We start from the raw sequence: 20,508 nt of genomic DNA on the forward strand, positions 1-20,508 counted from the left end.
GTTCTGTATGTTATATTCTCTTTTCATACATTAAGGAACTATACTATATTTACCGAAGTATACTAAATCATTTTAGTTTTATACGGACAACACTACCTCTACTGTGAGGACAACACTAAAAGAGATTTTGACAGTTAGAGCGCGCTTTACATGCGCTTCCTTGGTGGACTGATAAACTATGTTTTCTTACGATTGATATTAAATTGTGTTTTAAAAGTGAATACAAGAAGTTATTGTGATACGAATTGACGTTTTATTTCTGATTAAGACTAGGAGATCATACCCTAGCTTATATCAGAAGCGGGAAGAACAGAAAACGCCTAATTACCAATGGGGCGCGAATGCTCCGAATACAATAAAATTAATGATCACGCCACACTATGCGAAACACTTAAACGAAGACGAGATGACCACAGCACTGATTGCTCAACCGCAATAATGTATCAAGGACTTATCTACTCAAGGAAAACAAAGCGACATGGTCAACAACTTGTGGAGCCTATAATGACGACGACCAGACAAGATTCTTGTGTGTAGATTACTGCTTGACACACACTACGCCTGATGGCGATTAGACACCTTCTCCGCCGCGATGCAACAGGTACCCGAGACATTGGACAATCAGGTATAAGCATTAATATTTTTTTTTCTCATTCCAATTAATCCATGGAATAGAAAACAATCATTTAATTGCCCAAACATGTGTATACATGCATACACACGCAGGTGCATGCATGTAGGATAATACAATTATTAAAGGTATGTGCTTAAAACATGTTTGCCACTTGTCATGGCATACAAATATAAAACCAGAAACATTTAGCTCTATATACTAAAACTATTTGAGCTGACATTTCAGAGCTTCGGTACTGAGTTTTCTCTAGGTTATAGATATTTTGTTGTACATAATGGGTGCCATTCAAAATATAATTTAGCACATAAGTGCAGTTTTACATGGATGTGAACAGAGTTTGCTATTGATCTATTTGATGCATACATTTTTAAGGTGAGTAAATGTACAACAATATATTTCATTAGACATCCATAAACCAGCTGGGAACAAGACAGATACTCTGAGGTAAACATTTATATCCTGAGTAATTATGTATGGTGTTATTTTTGCTACACATTGAATACATAAAATATTCATGAGAAAAGAGTAAATAAAGCAAGTAAAGCTAATTGCATAGTTCATGGGGATGATGGCCAAACGATTTGGTGTTAATGCATTATTTACATACATTACTGAAATAGACAAAGGAAGTACCTATAAAAATAAGTAAATAGGATATAACAATAGGATATTCATGATATAAAGCCAATATTACAATAATTAAAATTGAAATAGTCATAATCACTTACAAATAGAGGTAGAAAATAAAGTGGTTAATTGACAACCAACAAAAACCGTGCGACACAGCTCTTGACTATTCTATGTACATCCAAAGCGGTGATAACAGGTATTAATAATGGATAATCAAATACTTTAAAGTACTATAAACACTAAACTGGTTTTTATTAATAAAGTAACTATGAAACTAAATGCTTCAAGCCAGTATGTTTCAGACAGTAAGTATGTTTTACCAATATCTTGGTACTGCCAATAGCATACATCATTGTTAAGTAAAACTTCATTCCAAGCAAATATCATTGCTTGTTATTATTTTAAAGAGTATCTAAAGTGAAAATTATAAAAATGGTAATCTTTTTAAATGATCTTTTCCATATTATTAACTGTAAATTGCCTCACCTAGAAAAAGTTAAACTGCTTATTTAAGGCGGCCAACCGTCCCGCATTCTGCGGGACCGTCCCGCAATGCTTGACGAAATCCCGTTTTGAAATTATTAGTAAAATAGTCCCGCAAAACGTTGTATGCGTCCCGCATGTCCCGCATCCCTATTTTTCTACCACGCTTCTACACAACACCCACCTGCGCGCACGCTCTACACTGCAGGAACACAGATTACCTATAATATAATCTCGTTCTCTTTATTTCTACTGAACTCGTGAGGCCTAATGATTTTGAAAATAAGACATTAGTGCACGCTGTGACACGATATTGATAGGTTAAATTATAGCTTTTTGCTTACGGTTTTTATTTTATCAGTTCCGTCCGATCATTTTTAAATTCCGCCCCCCCCTTTTTTCACGAAAGGTTAAGTCCCGCATTCAGTTTTCGAAAAGTTGGCCGCCTTATGCTTATTCTATCTGAATGTTGGATGATATTACAGCTAACAGGTACATTATAGGACTGTAACACATTAAGGATAGTTTAATCACAGTAAAGATGCAGCAATTGTAGTAAATATTATTTACTTAAAGGATTTTACAGACTGAAGCATAATAAATAAATATAAATCAGTAGTGTCAATTAATCAGAAGAAAATATAACTCAGTAGTGTCAGTAATCTGAGTAGCCAGATCAGATATGTTTTTTTTGAAAGATTTCATTTTAATTTGGAATCCACCACTTGATGCTGAGACCAGTTTTCTCAACCATTAAAAATAACCCGAATTGCTTAAAGATATGTATACTAGAATCAAATAAATACAAAATAAAGAAATTTCGGCTTTGAAATCTGAATCGAAAGCAGTCTATATATTATTAACTTAATAAATGAATATTATAAATTGGGTCAATAAGAGATAGGTTTGAGTTGGAACAAAACAACATTAGTTATACATAAAATTGTCTGATACTACACAGGAGCTATACCATCAGAATACATTATACCATACTGAAAAAGAAGTATGTGAGACAGTTAAAGAATAAAAGACTAGGCAATTAATAAGTAATTTGTCCTAGCCCATTAAAAAGTTGAATGCATACCAGGGCACTCAGTAAAACATATAGATTATTATAAATAAACTGAACCTGAACTTTTATGGATGGTAACAATACGAGTTAACATTTCTCTCTATACTCTCTTTATGACAGGAAATCTTGTAATTTCCTGGGAGGTAAGACATTTTATTCTGAGACTAAATTTCAGCACATATTGTATGTTAGACCTTCTCTCACAGAAAATTACATGTACAGTTTATGATGATTTTCTTGATTGATGTTGTGAGTCTATTCTGACCACTTATAAAATAGAAACCAAGATTGTGGAGGATCAGAGGAGTGAATTCAGTGGGGTGTCAACAACATCTTTAACAAGTCAGTAAGTACAACCACAAGTGTTTTACAGTCAACAACTAAGAAAGAGCATTGCTTAGTATTTATTAGTTTTGAACCATTAATTGAAAAAAAAAACTGACTGATAAAGAACAATTTATATGGTGATTGGAACTTATATTTAAAGATGATGACATCTGGTTATGTTTATATTCATATATATTTATTTGCATTCCATAATGTTACAATAGATGTTGAAGAGGCTTAAAACTAAGTAGGTACCATTATAGGCCCTGTTAGGGCACAGCTAAAGAAGGCAATACTTTAAGGCACCATAAATAAAGAACCATGAGTTAAACTAGGCTCAGGGGTACTTTGTTGTCACTTTGTTTGTATTAAAATTGTTTCTACGCCACCACCTTCAATTCTGCTTTCGTATCCCTCATCAGGGATATAGTTCCGAAGGAGCAGAAAGCTTTTCCACTCACGCTTTACAACTTGTAGAGTTATAATTTGATTAAATGGTATTAACTAAAAAGAAAAGCTTAAATTGAGAAGTGTAGTGATTTTAATGAATTGTTAATTAATAAAACAATACCAGACGAAGAAAATTGAATGAATAAATTAAAGATTTGTACAATTTTTACCTTGATTATCTGTTATTAATTCTTACGAGCCTCTGTATTGAGATGTGAAATGAATTGAAAGATTCATACTAATTCAGTTTGGTTGTATTGTTGAATTATTGAAATAAGACTACATAAATAAACTTTGATAAGTTCATAGGTTGGAAGGTATGCACTATGTACTGTTTTAGCTGGTTCTATTGTTTGTTGCTGAAAACAAACGACTCGAGGAAGAAAATGGATATTATGTATTTATATATTTTAATCACTACAATAAGGGATTAACAGAAACAATTGTAATGTTGTAACAATTGTAACTTGTAGTGGTCTGATTGAGTTTGATTGTGTTGTTAAATAATAATAATAGAAGACATGTATTGATTTAGTTCAACCATAGGCATTGCTCTAATACAAATAAGAGATGGACAGAGAAAAATGTAATTACTTGTACATTTCTCATTTTATTATGTTGTTAATTATTAAAAACTAGCGACTGGAATGCTAATAAAGAATTGAGTATTGAATAGACAAGATATATTGTACTAGTTGTGAGATAACGAATATAAATAAGAGATGGACAGAGAAACTGACTAAAGAATTTGTATTAGCTACTTTGATCATATTGATGATTAATGGATACTAAACGAGATAAAATATGTATACATATATATTGTAGTCAGAGATAGAAGATGTAATAAATTGAGAGATTTGTATATTGTCCAGTTTGAGGATATTGACAATTACGAGTCATTTATGATTCTGAATTTAATACACGGAAGGAATTGTGTAAGGACGGTTTTGTGTAAGGAGCCGCTTGTGATAATATTATTAATCAATATTTATAGAGATCTTCATTGACACACCTACTTAAAAAGCTGTGTATATTTTTCATGGCTCTCAATTCTTCGAAACTAAGTCCTTAAAAAATAAATTGTATATATTGTGCCAATAAAGTGTAATTGTGAAGTATATAAAATAAGACAGGATATTAAGCAATTGTATATTGTATTGAAGATCAATACAAGTGTAGTGACGCAGTTTATGAATCTAAGGCTGGATATTAAGAAATTGTATATTGTATTGTTAATGTACAGTAGTCCAGGTACTGGATAGAAAGAAGTTGTTTACTGTAATGAGAATTATATAAGCAGAAGCAATGTGTAAATACTGATTTGCACTTTGAATTATGATAGTGATAAATTTTAATGTGTTAATAAGGAACATAAGTTCAGAGACTTTGTATAATAGAAGTTTTCTATTGAAATAAGAAATGATATAAGTATTTTGATGCCAATATGGTGATGTTGACTTGTGCTGCTTGAATTTGAATGAGGTACACAAATCCAGAGACTGGATACATAGGATTCTTTATTTAATGATATTTGTTTGTGACTTTAGTTTATTTAGTGATATACATAAGTATGTTGTCGTCGATATGTTCATATTGACTTGTAATATTGAAATTTGAATGTATTGATAAAGTATGTGTAAGATAAGAACCGAGACTGGATATAAGGAATTGTTTACTTGATGGGGAACTATATAAATGAATTCATGTCAATATGTTGATTTTGACTTGTATTGCTTGAATTTGAATGTATTGGTAAGGTACCTACACAAGTCCGGAGACTGGATATAGAGAATTGTTTATTTAATGGGGAATGATAAAAGTATATTGATGTCAAAATGTTGATGTTGACTTGTAATCGTTGAATTTGAATGTATTTATAAAGAAATAAATCCAGAGACTGGATATAAAACATGTCGATTATTGAAATAGGAAATGACATAAGTATATAGATGCCAATATGTTGATGTTGACTTGAAATGGTTGAATTTGAATGTATTTATAAAGAATATAGATCCAGAGACTGGATATAAATAAAGTTGATTATTGAAATAGGATATGATATAAGTATATAGATGCCAATATGTTGATGTTTACTTGTAATGGTTGAATTTGAATGTATTTATAAAGAAATAAATCCAAAGACTGGATATAAAACAAGTCGATTATTGAAATAGGAAATTATATAAGTATATAGATATCAATATGTTGATGTTGGCTTGAAATGGTTGAATTGGAATGTATTTATAAAGAATATAAATCCAGAGACTGGATATAAAACAAGTCGATTATTTAAATAGGAAAATATATAAGTATATAGATGCCAATATGTTGATGTTGACTTGTCATGGTTAAATTTGAATGTATTGATAAGGTACATAAGTCGAGAGACTTGATAGAAGGATCTTGATGTCAATTTGTTAACATGACTAGAAGACGTAGATAGCTCCAAATAGGAGTGAATTCCTCGTTGCAGTCACAGTGATAGTAAGATTAACTTACTCTGTTAAACTTGAATGTTTTGATAAAGTATACAAGTCCAAATACTAGACGTGAAGTTGTTTACCGTAGTAAGAATTTGTACAAGTATATGGTTGCCAATTTGTTAAAATGGCAATGTACACAAGTCACAGTTTGGATTCAAAATGAAATGAAATGAAAATATTCGCAGAAATTGTTTATCGTAGTGAGAGTTTATGCAATTATATTGTTGACGATTTGTTAGCATGGCTGGAAGGCGTGGATGGCTCCAGTTGGAGTGAAGGCCACGATGCAGTCATAGTTAGAGATGGCTGGAAGGCGTGGATGGCTCCAGTTGGAGTGAAGGCCACGATGCAGTCCTAGTTAAAGATACGACTCTGGAAGGTTGGCACGATCGTGAAGCCTTGTTGGTGGATATCCTCTTGGCTTTGCGGTGAGGGGTCAAATGCAGATGTCGTGAGTTGAGATTGGCTGGAAGGCGTGGATGGCTCCAGTTGGAGTGAAGGCCACGATGCAGTCCGTCCTAGTTAAAGATACGACTCTGGAAGGTTGGCACGATCGTGAAGCCTTGTTGGTGGACATCCTCTTGGCTTTGCGGTGAGGGGTCAAATGCAGATGTCGTGAGTTGAGATTGGCTGGAAGGCGTGGATGGCTCCAGTTGGAGTGAAGGCCACGATGCAGTCCGTCCTAGTTAAAGATACGACTCTGGAAGGTTGGCACGATCGTGAAGCCTTGTTGGTGGACATCCTCTTGGCTTTGCGGTGAGGGGTCAAATGCAGATGTCGTGAGTTGAGATTGGCTGGAAGGCGTGGATGGCTCCAGTTGGAGTGAAGGCCACGATGCAGTCCGTCCTAGTTAAAGATACGACTCTGGAAGGTTGGCACGATCGTGAAGCCTTGTTGGTGGACATCCTCTTGGCTTTGCGGTGAGGGGTCAAATGCAGATGTCGTGAGTTGAGATTGGCTGGAAGGCGTGGATGGCTCCAGTTGGAGTGAAGGCCACGATGCAGTCCGTCCTAGTTAAAGATACGAATCTGGAAGGTTGGCACGATCGTGAAGCCTTGTTGGTGGACATCCTCTTGGCTTTGCGGTGAGGGGTCAAATGCAGATGTCGTGAGTTGAGATTGGCTGGAAGGCGTGGATGGCTCCAGTTGGAGTGAAGGCCACGATGCAGTCCGTCCTAGTTAAAGATACGACTCTGGAAGGTTGGCACGATCGTGAAGCCTTGTTGGTGGACATCCTCTTGGCTTTGCGGTGAGGGGTCAAATGCAGATGTCGTGAGTTGAGATTGGCTGGAAGGCGTGGATGGCTCCAGTTGGAGTGAAGGCCACGATGCAGTCCGTCCTAGTTAAAGATACGACTCTGGAAGGTTGGCACGATCGTGAAGCCTTGTTGGTGGACATCCTCTTGGCTTTGCGGTGAGGGTCAAATGCAGATGTCGTGAGTTGAGATTGGCTGGAAGGCGTGGATGGCTCCAGTTGGAGTGAAGGCCACGATGCAGTCCGTCCTAGTTAAAGATACGACTCTGGAAGGTTGGCACGATCGTGAAGCCTTGTTGGTGGACATCCTCTTGGCTTTGCGGTGAGGGGTCAAATGCAGATGTCGTGAGTTGAGATTGGCTGGAAGGCGTGGATGGCTCCAGTTGGAGTGAAGGCCACGATGCAGTCCGTCCTAGTTAAAGATACGACTCTGGAAGGTTGGCACGATCGTGAAGCCTTGTTGGTGGACATCCTCTTGGCTTTGCGGTGAGGGGTCAAATGCAGATGTCGTGAGTTTAGATTGGCTGGAAGGCGTGGATGGCTCCAGTAAGAGTGAAGGCCTCGAGGCAGTCCTAGGAACGCAGCTCTGTAAAGGTGGCACAGTCATGAATTCTTGCTGGCGAATAACCCCTTGACTTTGACCTTTAACTTTGTACCAAAATATAAACCAATTTGTAAATGTGAACACCATGTAGCATTTTAATTGTCACTTTACTCTCATTTGTCTTTGCGATTCTACATGATCTTCGCATGCTTTTACTGTATGTATCAATACATACAAATTGTAATACTATATTATTTTTAAAAAGAGTAACCATGGAGTTTCTTGCCCGTTCTTCTCCATAGGAAGCTACTTTTGGAATGGGCAACTAGAATCAAACTTAGTTATGGTTTTGACGTCCATAAGTGCTTGTAAAGGCCTAAATGAAATAAATGATTTGACTTTGACTTTGAGAAGTTTGAGGACAAACTTAGTGGTCAGAATGGCCGAATGTTAGACTAATATTATCCTGTGTTGTTCTGTATGTTATATTCTCTTTTCATACATTAAGGAACTATACTATATTTACCGAAGTATACTAAATCATTTTAGTTTTATACGGACAACACTACCTCTACTGTGAGGACAACACTAAAAAGAGATTTTGACAGTTAGAGCGCGCGCTTTACATGCGCTTCCTTGGTGGACTGATAAACTATGTTTTCTTACGATTGATATTAAATTGTGTTTTAAAAGTGAATACAAGAAGTTATTGTGATACGAATTGACGTTTTATTTCTGATTAAGACTAGGAGATCATACCCTAGCTTATACTAGAAGGCGCCTGACCTACCCGCTTCATAGCATCTCTGCTCAACTTTCCTTACTCCGTTATTCTCGTACATTCTAGAATGTTCGAATAGCAAGTGGTTATTAAGGTGAGCTCAGACGAACGAGTCGCGCGGTTTCGCTGATTCACGTTTGATGGTTTCGGTAAATCAGTCTGTGGAAACTTCTACGATCTATTGTTGGAAATTCGACATTGTTTGATTAAATTCAATTACCTTTTTTGTTGGATTTACAGTAGATTTGTTCTTTAAGTTTTAAAGCTAGTTCTTTTGAAGTTGATTTATTGGTACTTGTAAAACATTTTTAATGATTAGCATCTTTATATTTACACAAAAACATATAGGTAAGTAAGTTTGTCTTTAAGGTATATCTATGAGCTAATGTAACCTGAAAATGAAACTAAGTATACTTTGATTTTGAAGTCTTAAAATTTCTAGGGACATTTTTTTTATATAAAACTTCTAGATATAGTTTACCGAGGAGTATTTTTCATAAACATAATTTATATACTTTAACCTTCAGTATCTATCTGTTAATTAACTACAAATATTATGTATTTCAGTTCCATATAATTTAGGTAGGCTATGCAAACCACAGAGTGGCCACTCCTCACAACATTAAGGCATACAACATTATCATAATGCTTTTCACAGAATTAATTTACATTTCACTAGCACCACATAATATGGCAGACTTCCTAGAATATTCTATTGCTATAAATGTACCATATTATACTGTACTAGCTGTTCTCCCGCGGTTTCACCCGATTCCTAAAGGCACTTCTGTCCGTACGGGAAAAATATAGCCAATGGTACTTGGGAATAGTGAAGCTTTCCAACAATGAAAGAATTTTTCTAATCGGTTTCTTAGTTTTGGAGCATTTTGCGTACAGACAAAAAATGTCTCCTCTTTATTATTTGTAGATTACTAGCTTTTGCTGCAACTTCATTCTCAGAGATGAATATTCCCACCCACAGCTGATCAAAAAGTGGCCATTATGATATTTTGATGCATAAAACAAATCAAATCAAATACCCTTATTTTCAGGCTGCATTGGCCCATAGATAAATAACCTTAAAGACTAACATACATATTCTATTATACAAAATTGTTAGTATATAAAAAATCTAATCAGTGCCAAGTTTCATCCAAATCCCTTCATCCATCTACGCGTGAGGAAGTAACATACGTACATACAGATAAAGTTAAATCTCGCCTTCCTTATATTAGTGTAATGTAGTGAGTTTGTAACCCTTTTCAACGCCACCAGTAGAACCGCAAACTTAATTTCACTTGAAAATAAATTAGGGCTTGTTAACGTGACACCGTGTTTACTTAGGTGTTACATTTTGTACATTGGTAAAGGTCATGTGTGGAAGTGTCTTATGAAATTGTTATTACTTAAATCTTGTTTTTACACATGAAAGGAAAATGTATGTTAAGGAATAAATTAAACCTTACTAATATTATAAACGCTAAAGTAAGAGTAACTGTTTGTTTATCGTGCTTTATATAAAGGAAGTCAAAACAAGAGCCTAAGAAAAGGCATAGGCTACTTTTTATCCGGGGAGAGACGCGGGGAGCATCTTATTAAACATTTTTCGTTGTTCTTAAAGTCTAAACGACGAAATAACATCACCAGCTTTTAAACAACTACACACTTAATTTCAGCAACAACAAACTCCAGTAGGTATTTCACCCAGATTTCAAACCGGGCATTGTCCTGATTGCTAAACCGGATATTTTCCCTAAATATACATCAATATACATACGTATTAGAACCTTCATATGTACACCCTGATCACACAGCGGATAAATCTTTTCATCTTGTGAAAATGTCACCCTCTGTCAATGAATAATTCTCTAATACGGACCCAACATATCTGTTCCGTAATTCTTTTCTAAAACAATGTCTATCAATATTAAAATTCTCATTTAGGTTAAGGAAAAACGAAACAAATTCATTATGGAAAGGTCTCGATCATTTAGCTATGTAAAAAAATATATTGAAAACGTGTTTCTTTGATGTAAAGGAATTTGGCACGTGACACGTTTAACTTAAAGCATATTTTCAATTGGTTTTGTTGAGGCATCGAGCTGAAAGTTGGACGTTAAAATCGATAGGAAACAAATGAATAAAGTTTTGGACATATCGAAAGGATGAATTAATTGTTAGCCTAGCGTGCTGTAGAACATACATTTTTAAAGGGACGTAATGAAAACTGAAACTAAGCATTGTTTTACAAACAGTACCCTTACACATAAAACTTTTAGTCGGGTATGTATATTTGGGCTCATAAATCAGTATGAAGATGAATGCTTGTCATCAGACCGGCTGAAACTTTGATTGGAATTAATACTTTCGTTAAAAAAAATTGCCAACCATCGGGCTAACTGTCGGCCGACTATTAAGTCTACAATGTGTGGGTAACTCTTATAATCATTATCGATCGGTTCAAGTAGTTTTAAGGTAGGGCTAAAGCAGAAAGTATATCAATACGTCAAACGAAAATCGATTGGTACAAGTATATTGGTACATTAGTTTTAGTGGCTTTTTGTTCTAAACTTAAGTATCGAATTATTTTGGATTAAATTCTTTCATAGTTTATTACATATTTTAAATTAGGCATTGATTAGGATCGAACCAGTTAATTAAAAAGATACATGCTGATAAGGTATGTGTACAAATTAATTAGGTAATTATATCAATGACACGCTTAACCGCTAGTAGGTACCAGGAAGCCATAATTAGCCGAAGCTATCTATGTTTCAGTACGCACTAATGCTCAAGTTAACCAGCTAAATAGATAGATACTCCGTAATCCTTTGACTGACCTGATAAACCCGTAATATGTGCGTTTGGTAAAAAGTCGTGGTGGCCTAGTGGGTAAAAAAAAGTCGTGGTGGCCTAGTGGGTAAAGAACCAACCTTTCGAGTATGAGGGTGTGGGTTCGATTCCAGGGTCAGGCAAGTACCAATGCAACTTTTCTAAGTTTGTATGTACTTTCTAAGTATACTTAGACACCAATGGCCGATAAAAAGGTGAAGGAAAACATCTTGAGGAAACCTGGACTATAAAGTCTGAAATCACCAACCCGCATTGAGCAAGCGTGGTGATTAATGCTCAATCCTTCTCCATGTGAGAGGAGGCCTGTGCCCAGCAGTGGGACGATAAAAAGGCTGTAACAGTAACAGTATGTGCGTTTGGTTAAGGTACGTTTTAGAAGCGAGTTGCCGACCGCATATGCAGCAGCTGCAGTACCAGTTTGCGATCGAAGCGGCAGCAGCACGTGCAGTCGCCCTCAGATATCGACCGATTTCATGCAGTCGCTGCACGTGCATTTGTCAGTCGATATCTGAGGGCGACTGCACGTGCTGCCGCTTCTATACAAAACGATTTCATATATGTAAATACATAGAAACTAGTATTCATATTAATACAAAGAATCTAAGTTTGTATGTACTTTCTAAGTATATCTTAAACACCAACGACTGTGTTTCGGATGGCACGTTAAACTGTAGTCCCGGCTGTCATTGAACATCAGAAGCCGTTACGTCTGAAGCCAGTCTAACCAAGGGGTATCCGGGTTGCCCGGGTAACTGGGTTGAGGAGGTCAGAAAGGCAGTCGCTCCTTGTAAAACACTGGTACTCAGCTGAATCCGGTTAGACTGGAAGCCGACCAAAACATACTTGGGAAAAGATGACATAGAAACTAATAGTGCTTCTGCGGTACGTGCGGTCGTCAGTTGCAGTCGGCAGCTCACTTCCAAAATGTAGGTACCATTAGATTAGAGTATTGGCTTCGTTTCTCAGCCATACCTAATCCCTAAGTGGGTTATTTAGTGCGCCACGAGAAATCGGGAGTAAAGTAAGCAACACTAAATTATTGAATCGATTCCAGTATTTTGCAATCGAGAGCTTAAAATCGATATATTCAAGTGTTTTATCGAATGCTCGTGTTAGAAGGTTTTTAAGTTTAATCTTGTTTTATAGTCACGAACTTTAATAAAGAATTAATGAACTAACAAAAGGAATTTCGCCAGGTCATTTTAAATTATTTTTAATTACTTTCAGAAAGCGATAAGTTATTGTTTCAATTAAAATCTAAGCACGAGTTGCTTGTAAGTCAGCAAAATGCAGGTACTTAATATTGTAGGTGAAACAGAATCCATTAAAGCACAACATATGTACTCACATATTCTAAACAGTCTGCAATTTACCATCGAAACTTAGGAACTATATTTTCTACCTAAACCTTATTGTCTTAAGACCTCTTTTACATTGTATTATTCTATGTTCAACTTTGTATACTCATATAAAAGTACTACCATACCTTCTAATAATTACAAGAATAACGCAGCAACCCTTTCAAACAGTCTGGACGGCTTTTAATAAAACACAAAAGGAAAAATACGGGTTGTAGACTTTTTTTCTTGAGTCGCGTCTAGACGTGTAATAAAACATGTCTGGCTTAAGTCTGCCTAAGTCACGCTAAGAGGGCGTAGGTGACATAACGCATGTTCATATTTCAAACGCATTTTAATCAGCATAGAAAACGCGCGTCGCGATGCCGTGTGAAGTAACCTTTAGAATTTTAATGATTAGAACGAAATGTAAGATTATTTTTCTATCATTCGTTTTCTGTTGACTTTATTATGAATTTTCGTGAAATATACGTTGTTTTCTAGCTTGCGTAGGTATTGAGTTACTTCGTTCTTCGTTTTTGTTAGATTATTGAAGAATTTAATTGCTTCTTTCTACGGAATAATTAAAATTAATACAAGTACTTATACATTTCATAAAATATTTCTCCTTTCCTCTATTATAGTGGAAAGCGTACCTGGCAGAATACCCGCAAGTTCTCAAGAAGAAAACGTAGGTAGGTATTTGAATAGTAGGTATTTGAGAACGTAATGAAGTAAAATTACTTAAGTATATTTTCCGCGAATTCCTTTGTATATCAAACCGCTTTTATTTATTTTCTAATTACATGGAACTCCTGTAATACTATATCGTGCATTAATTGGTTTTCGCGGAAAATATTTTAATAGTAAGAAATGAAATGATTTTTCCTTATTGCGTAGGTATTTTGAATTTTATGTTGAAGACCTTTATAGGATTTCATGGCATCATGTTTAAATTTGAACCTTAATATAATATCTACAAGGCTTATGCTAGGTAGGTACACATTTTAGTTTTCATGTCTTACAAACGAATTAACTAATGATGGAGTCGAAATAATGTACGCCCTTAAAAACTGTCGAGGCGTGCACGAGCCAAAACTTTCCAAAATCAATAAACTGTATAAACATTCTAAGCAGACATTAATGTTTCTTTCGACGTTACACACACACGCGCGTTCTTACGTTCATTCGTAAATCGTGTCGGACGAACACCCACACATCGACACGGCACGTACAAACGGCGCGCTATCTTAAATCTAACCATCCTTTACTACTTCTCAAACTAATTACTATTATTAATTTATATTCTAGTACTCACAGCCGGCTGATAGCTGGTGTTATCCAGTAAAATCCGGTTCACTCGTGATCTTCGCGTCCACCGCGTAACGTACACTGGGAACGCGCGACGCAAAATAAGTACGCAACCGTCACAATATCACTCAAACACAGATTAGAAATAAAATGTATATGGTTCTTTGATTTTTATGGGTGGTCGGGAACGATATTCGCTGGGCGAGAGGGATACGCGCGACTCGACGGCGTCAATACGCGGACTGAGCGGCCATGACAGTTTCGGCTGGGGTGCGCTGCGCCTGCGTGCTGCGACCACCACCTTAAGGTCATTCCCCATTGTTCACCTCGTGATGAGGGTACGAAATTGATGCCAGCTTCAATTCAAACTGAAGAAACCTTTTTAAGTTTCCAAATCCTGTTTCAAAATGGCTGATTTAAAATGGCGGGCGCAGTAACGAAGTCTAATCTGTTCTTTTATGATGTCAAATCGCCTCAAATGTCAGCGTTGCATGTAAAAGCTCTGTAATGAATTTTATTAGATTATGTCGGCCATTGACTTGGCTGTTTTATTTTCTGATATTTCAGGAACATTTTCTAAGAGCATTAAGAATTAATGGTTAGCTAGCGAGGCGTGAAAATTTTTCACTCACATTGCAAAGTTTAAGTGGCATTAATGCTAATGCGACGGCACTTCTTAACGCTGCAAGTATCTGTCTTATGTTCTTCTCAATAAAACAACATTACATTATCGTCAGGATCAGCTATCACAGATTTAATATCAATTACATCAAAGTTACTGTTTTTTATCTGTTTTTGTAGCAAGAAATAAATCCCCTTACATTTTCTAGCAACCAATCCTATTTTCATTGCTTATAAAATAGTGGCTATCATCGTTCCAAGCGTTACACCTTCATTTATAACAAGTCCAATGTCCCACGTGAAAAATAGGACAAGAAAAGTGGGAAAAGAGATGTTCTAGCGATCCTCATAACCACTATAAGTCATGACGTGACAAATAACGAGCTAGTCGAGACGGGTGAAGACAATCAATCAAATTCTTGCTAGACGAGTCACTGGTGTATGTGGTCTCATAAATATATTATTACTGTAGGTTCCAACTGCGGTTTACCCCGCTTATTGTCCCAAGTCCCGTATACTATTAAAAAATACTATTAAAAATAGTATACAGGAACGTTAAATAGTATCTGTCCATACGATGGAGAACAAAATTCTTTCTTCCTCCGTGGTCTATATCTATTTACATAAACCTATCCGCCTCTTCAAGATCCTGCCCATATCCATAGCGAATTTCATCTTAACTGGTTTAGTGTCTGTTTACCTTGAAAGAGTGACTAATATCCGGAAAAAGTCTGTTTCATATTTATAATCTCAGAAAGGACGTTTTGTGAATAACCCCTAAGTTCACCCGGTTCCAAACGCCCACAGACTAAAGGCGGTATGGAGACAGATACAAGTACAATTGTTACATTCAAAAAGAAGGTTATTGTATTGATAGCCATGCTTGTAATTACACGGCCAGCGGGAGGAAAATAAGGCCTACCGAGGGTTCCCTTTCAATACGCACACAAAATGAAATAAAGCCCCCGAGGACAGCGAAATTTATTTTCTTTGAATGATCCCAAACTCGCATTTTACTTTGTAGCTTTTAATTTGTTTTTTTTGGGGAGATTTTTTCGCTGTTATGATTGATTACTGTAACATTATTGTTTGTTGAATGTAATTGTAAATCAAGGCTTATTTGAATCGATAAGTGATTCAATTATTACAGAATTCTGACCTTCTGAATCTCCCTAGCCCAAGCAATTTTACATAAGTTTCACAGTAATTTGTAAATATAATTTCGTAAATCTACACAATTCCTCAAAGTTGTTCGTCCGGCAGGTTTTTGTTGTTCCATTTGGCTAACTTCGAAGTCTGCAGAAATAATTAATGTTCAAACTTGGCGGTTATCAGTGAAACAGTCATGTAATGGTTCAGGCATGCCTAATGCTTGGCTAAAGTAGTAAAGCCTAGTTACCGAGTATGGAAAGATGAGCGGAGATGCCATAATGCAGGTAGGTAGGCTTTCATCTAGGTCAAATTCGTACGGTGGGCATGACTAAAACGCTCAGTAACAAGTGAACTACGGAGGCTTTCGGGTTCCTTGAGACATCTGCCAACGATTTTTGCTATTACAAATAATGGTCGGGTCCAAAGAAGACTCATAAGGGACAGTAACGTTCCTCGTCCCCCGCACACCCGCATTTTGGCGCGCTACGTTCTTAGGTGATTTTCCGTTATAGCACCTCCGCTAGTCATTTTGTTCTCCATGAGCCTAGTCTAGACTCGGGATAAAATTGTGCCGTGTGGATCTTTTGTGCTTAAACAAAAGACGGTGATGAGGCAAGGAGATGTGCTCGAAACTTCTGTAAGTGTGCAACTATAACTATGTAGCCTAGGCTTAAGGTTGATGTGTGGTTTTGTTTTTCAGGCGATGTTGGCCGGATTCTTGGTATTTTGACTGCGTTGGAACTTCATACCCATTGTTTTAAATGTTTTTGATACCTAACATTGTTTTTTAATCCGTAGTATAAGCGCAGCCCATCTCGGAACGCAGATATACGCGAGACACAATTGATTTTCTATTGTTTTATAAGAGTTAAATACAAGGTTACGTAGGTATGTTTTGCCTGGGCTTTCCCCATATAATATTCTGTTGTAATAAATATGCTGATACCTAACAAACATTACACGTGCTTACCCGTCTATTAATATTGAAAGTAAATGAGATGTTTTAGAACATTTTCCTACAAACCTCAGACTGAATAATACAGGAAAATATCTCATAAATTGCTTACTTACAAGCTTTCGGATTCAATATATACTTAATGTTCACGAAACTCAAACACAGACAGTTCTACACTAAATCGATTTCAGATAATAATTTATTTACACAATCAGCAAATTGAGGCCAAAGTAAAGAATGACATCATCATCTGATTAGCCTTTTTCAACTATATTGGGGTCTACTTCCAGTCTAACTGGATGCAGCTGAATACCAGTGTTTTACATTGAGCGACTACCTATCTAACCTCCTCAACCCAGTTACCTGAGCAACCCCTTAAGTGAGACATAGTTGTCAGATACTCTGGCTTGCCGTATTAAGATTGCCATAAACGACAAGCAACTGACCAACTAAGCCAAACATTTCTTAACCTTAAGATTGACCCGTATGGCTTTTACAAAGTCAAGCTATTACCGAAAATATAATGTACTTACCTAAATTAATTAAGCATTAAGTTTAGAGTGTGGTTGTAACCCAAACTATGATGGTTATCAAGGAAAGGTCAGTTGGGGTGAAACAAATGCCGTCTGCAAAATGATGGCCACTCAGACATATTGTAGGGGAGAGAGTGCACTTCACATAATATCTACTTATTATGGCAATGTATACATTGGCATTTGCAGTTAGTTTATTGTATAGTTTTATTACGTGTGGAGAAGCTTTCGGATGTTTATTTGGAAATTAATAAAATGTAACAGAAAATATACTTGAATCAACGACTTTCCCCCATAGTTTGTTTAATTACAGCCAGGTGTTGTTAAATTACTTCTAATTCTTAGTATTTTAGTGGATTTCGTAAGGCCGGTGTCACGCTTATAAGAGCGACAACAAACAATTGACAACTATCGCTACAAATGATGACACGATAAACCGTGTTTCAGGCTTTTTGACACACGAAATGTGTATTATACTAATTAAAATAATTACACAAAATATTTATTATAGCGCTTTCACACAAGCAGGTATATGGCATGTATGTAAGGTCGTTGTAACTACCCTCTACGAAAGTTCTGTAATAAATAGGTAGCTATTTATAAATACTAATCTCATGTAAGTTATTTACTTAGTTACTGTAGGTACCTAATACCCTAGCTTTGACTTTCAAACTTCGAAATAAGCACATTTATAACTTTCCATTCACAACGGGAAAACCCCTAACTACTATTATTGACTAGAATTTGAATGGAATATTAATACTATCTCTCAGAACCTAAGACAATGTTCTAAGAATTTCGTAAGTCCGAACTACAATAATTTGTTATTTGATTAAGTTAAATTGACTTATCCCGGAATAGACTGAAAATTGGTAAAGGATTGTTAGCTACAGGTACGTTTTATGAGACACTAACTGGTTGGGAAAACTATAAATAGCTGAAAGGCCGTATACTGAAACGTCACTCAAGTTTCAGTGTAAGCCGAACATTCTATCTCCATTACACTTAAAAGAAAGTCTTCAAAGTTAAGTAACGTTTGTGTAAAAAACGTAAAAAGTGTTTATCTGCATCATACTTAGGGCGGGGCATAAAATATTCCATGAACACTGAAAATATAATAATACATAGGTAATTGAGTGTAGGTTGTATCAAGTACATTTTAGAGAATAATTTAACTTGAACACCCACTACCATAGGTACTCAAATTATCTTCACTAAAAGTATATTATTATTTCTTATTTCAATTACACATTTCGTGTTAAAACCACGTGGTTTAATGAGTAATCAAACGAATGACCAAGGTCTTAACACTGGGCACACCCTGTATGCCGTTACTATTAAGTAAATTAACCTCTAATACTGCTATAAATCTGTCTGACTCTAGGGTTGGTTCACCCCTACACACTACGGGACAAGGAGGGGAAAAGCTGTGGAGATGACATGATGCAGGTAAGTCAGGCGCCTTCTTGTAGGTCAAATATGTACGGTGGACGTGACCGAAACGATCTATTACTTATTTACTTAGGACAACCTACAAATCTTACACTAGTTACAACGTTATTATGATTTCTTAAATCTTATGCTAAGTGTAGACTTAAAGGCTCGAGCAGACCGGATGCGTATGCGTAACCACGTCGTAGTCACGCGCGTAGTTACGGCGTAACCATGAGTTGTAATGTATGGAAATGTATGAGACAGGCCACACCGCTTGCGTAACGTAGACATGCGCGTCGTTACGCAAGCGGTGTGGCCTGTCTCATACATTTGCATACATTACAACTCATGGTTACGCCGTAACTACGCGCGTGACTACGCTTACGTCTACGCATACGCATCCGGTCTGCTGGAGCCTTAATTATACGTTGCTACAGCATGCACACAGCATGCACGAGTATACTAACGAGGCGTTTGGGTACAGTGAGACATACCTATGTCAACAATTTTTGGTATTATACAAAAACAAAATTATAGGGTCCAAAGAAGGCGTATAAGTGTGGAGACAGTAACGTTCCAACATCCCCATCTTGGCGCACCCTTTCTTAGGTGATATTTCGTTATGGTACCTCCGCTGGTCATTTTGTTCTCCATGACCCCTACACACTGCGGGCTAAGGTGTTCACTGTTCACCGTTCCCTATATGTAGTGTTCCCTTTTACTTGCACGACAGTGTAAATAGGAAGGTTAATATTTGAAATAGACTGACCAGTGACTCTGATTTAATGGTAAGTTTAAGTTTACGTTTTGAGAAAAAAATATCTATGATATCTTAACTGAAATAATAAATAAAGGCTCCGAAATCACTGAAGCGATTTCAAAACTTCCTTCACTGTTTAGAAGCTACTCTAGCCCCGGGCAATATAGGCTGCATTTTACCCGGGTACGGGTATTTGTTCCCACGGGACGCGGGTGTAAGTAAGTCCTAATTAAGTATTTTTAGCTCTAAAATCCGTTACACAAAAAATAAAATTAGGCTCAGAACCGAAAACAATTTCCATAATAGATCTGAACTTTACCGTTACCAAAGAATGTCAATCTATATATAGATCCTTTGTCTCCTCAAACAATAAAAATATATAGGCATAATAAGTACGTAAATAGAAATACACCTACGACGTACAGTAGACTGCACATCAGTGGTAACTGTCATGCACCTTAACTCAATAGTAATAAGTACGATTTTCCTATAAAACTGTTACCACTGACCTGAAGCTGACTGTACAGCTTGAGTTATGATGATCGCCCACGAAGGAGTACGGCGATAAAGCACGCGGCCCATTTGTTTCCTTATTTGAGAACCCCTGCCTTCCCTGTAATGTAGCGGCCAATATTTGAGGACCCCTGGAGGAACCACTATTTATTGCGCACTATCTGTTTCAAGTGGTTTCAGTCGCATTTTAAGGGAGCTATACATATAATATAATATGCTTGATATGATGTATACCTACTTGAAAAAATCTGAAAAAAAAAAATATATAGTACAAATCGTACCACAATTTTTAGGCTATTTATTGGCAAAGCACTAAGGCCCTCTGGTGCCTAAGGCAAAATTACTCGATAATCCTAAATGTCGAACGCATTTTTTCAGGCGG

The 20,508-nt window shown here is 36.4% G+C and overlaps 1 protein-coding gene and 1 long non-coding RNA gene across 2 annotated transcripts in view; one reads left to right on the forward strand and one right to left on the reverse strand.

The window, feature by feature from the left end:
* The window catches only part of LOC110378055 (pikachurin), a 166,258-nt gene extending 151,839 nt beyond the window's left edge, over positions 1 to 14,419 (reverse strand). Inside the window, exon 1 of the mRNA XM_064041099.1 lies at positions 14,166 to 14,419. The gene's annotated coding sequence lies outside the window, so the exon portion shown is untranslated. The remainder of the gene's footprint in view (positions 1 to 14,165) is intronic.
* On the forward strand, positions 1,958 to 8,593 carry LOC135118606 (uncharacterized). The gene is made up of 2 exons (XR_010277678.1): positions 1,958 to 6,330; positions 6,393 to 8,593. It is a non-coding gene; the product is annotated as an uncharacterized LOC135118606 (long non-coding RNA).
* Positions 14,420 to 20,508: the final 6,089 nt, after the last annotated feature.

Source organism: Helicoverpa armigera, chromosome 24, assembly GCF_030705265.1.
Source record: "Helicoverpa armigera isolate CAAS_96S chromosome 24, ASM3070526v1, whole genome shotgun sequence".
Taxonomy (NCBI): Eukaryota; Metazoa; Arthropoda; class Insecta; order Lepidoptera; family Noctuidae; genus Helicoverpa; species Helicoverpa armigera.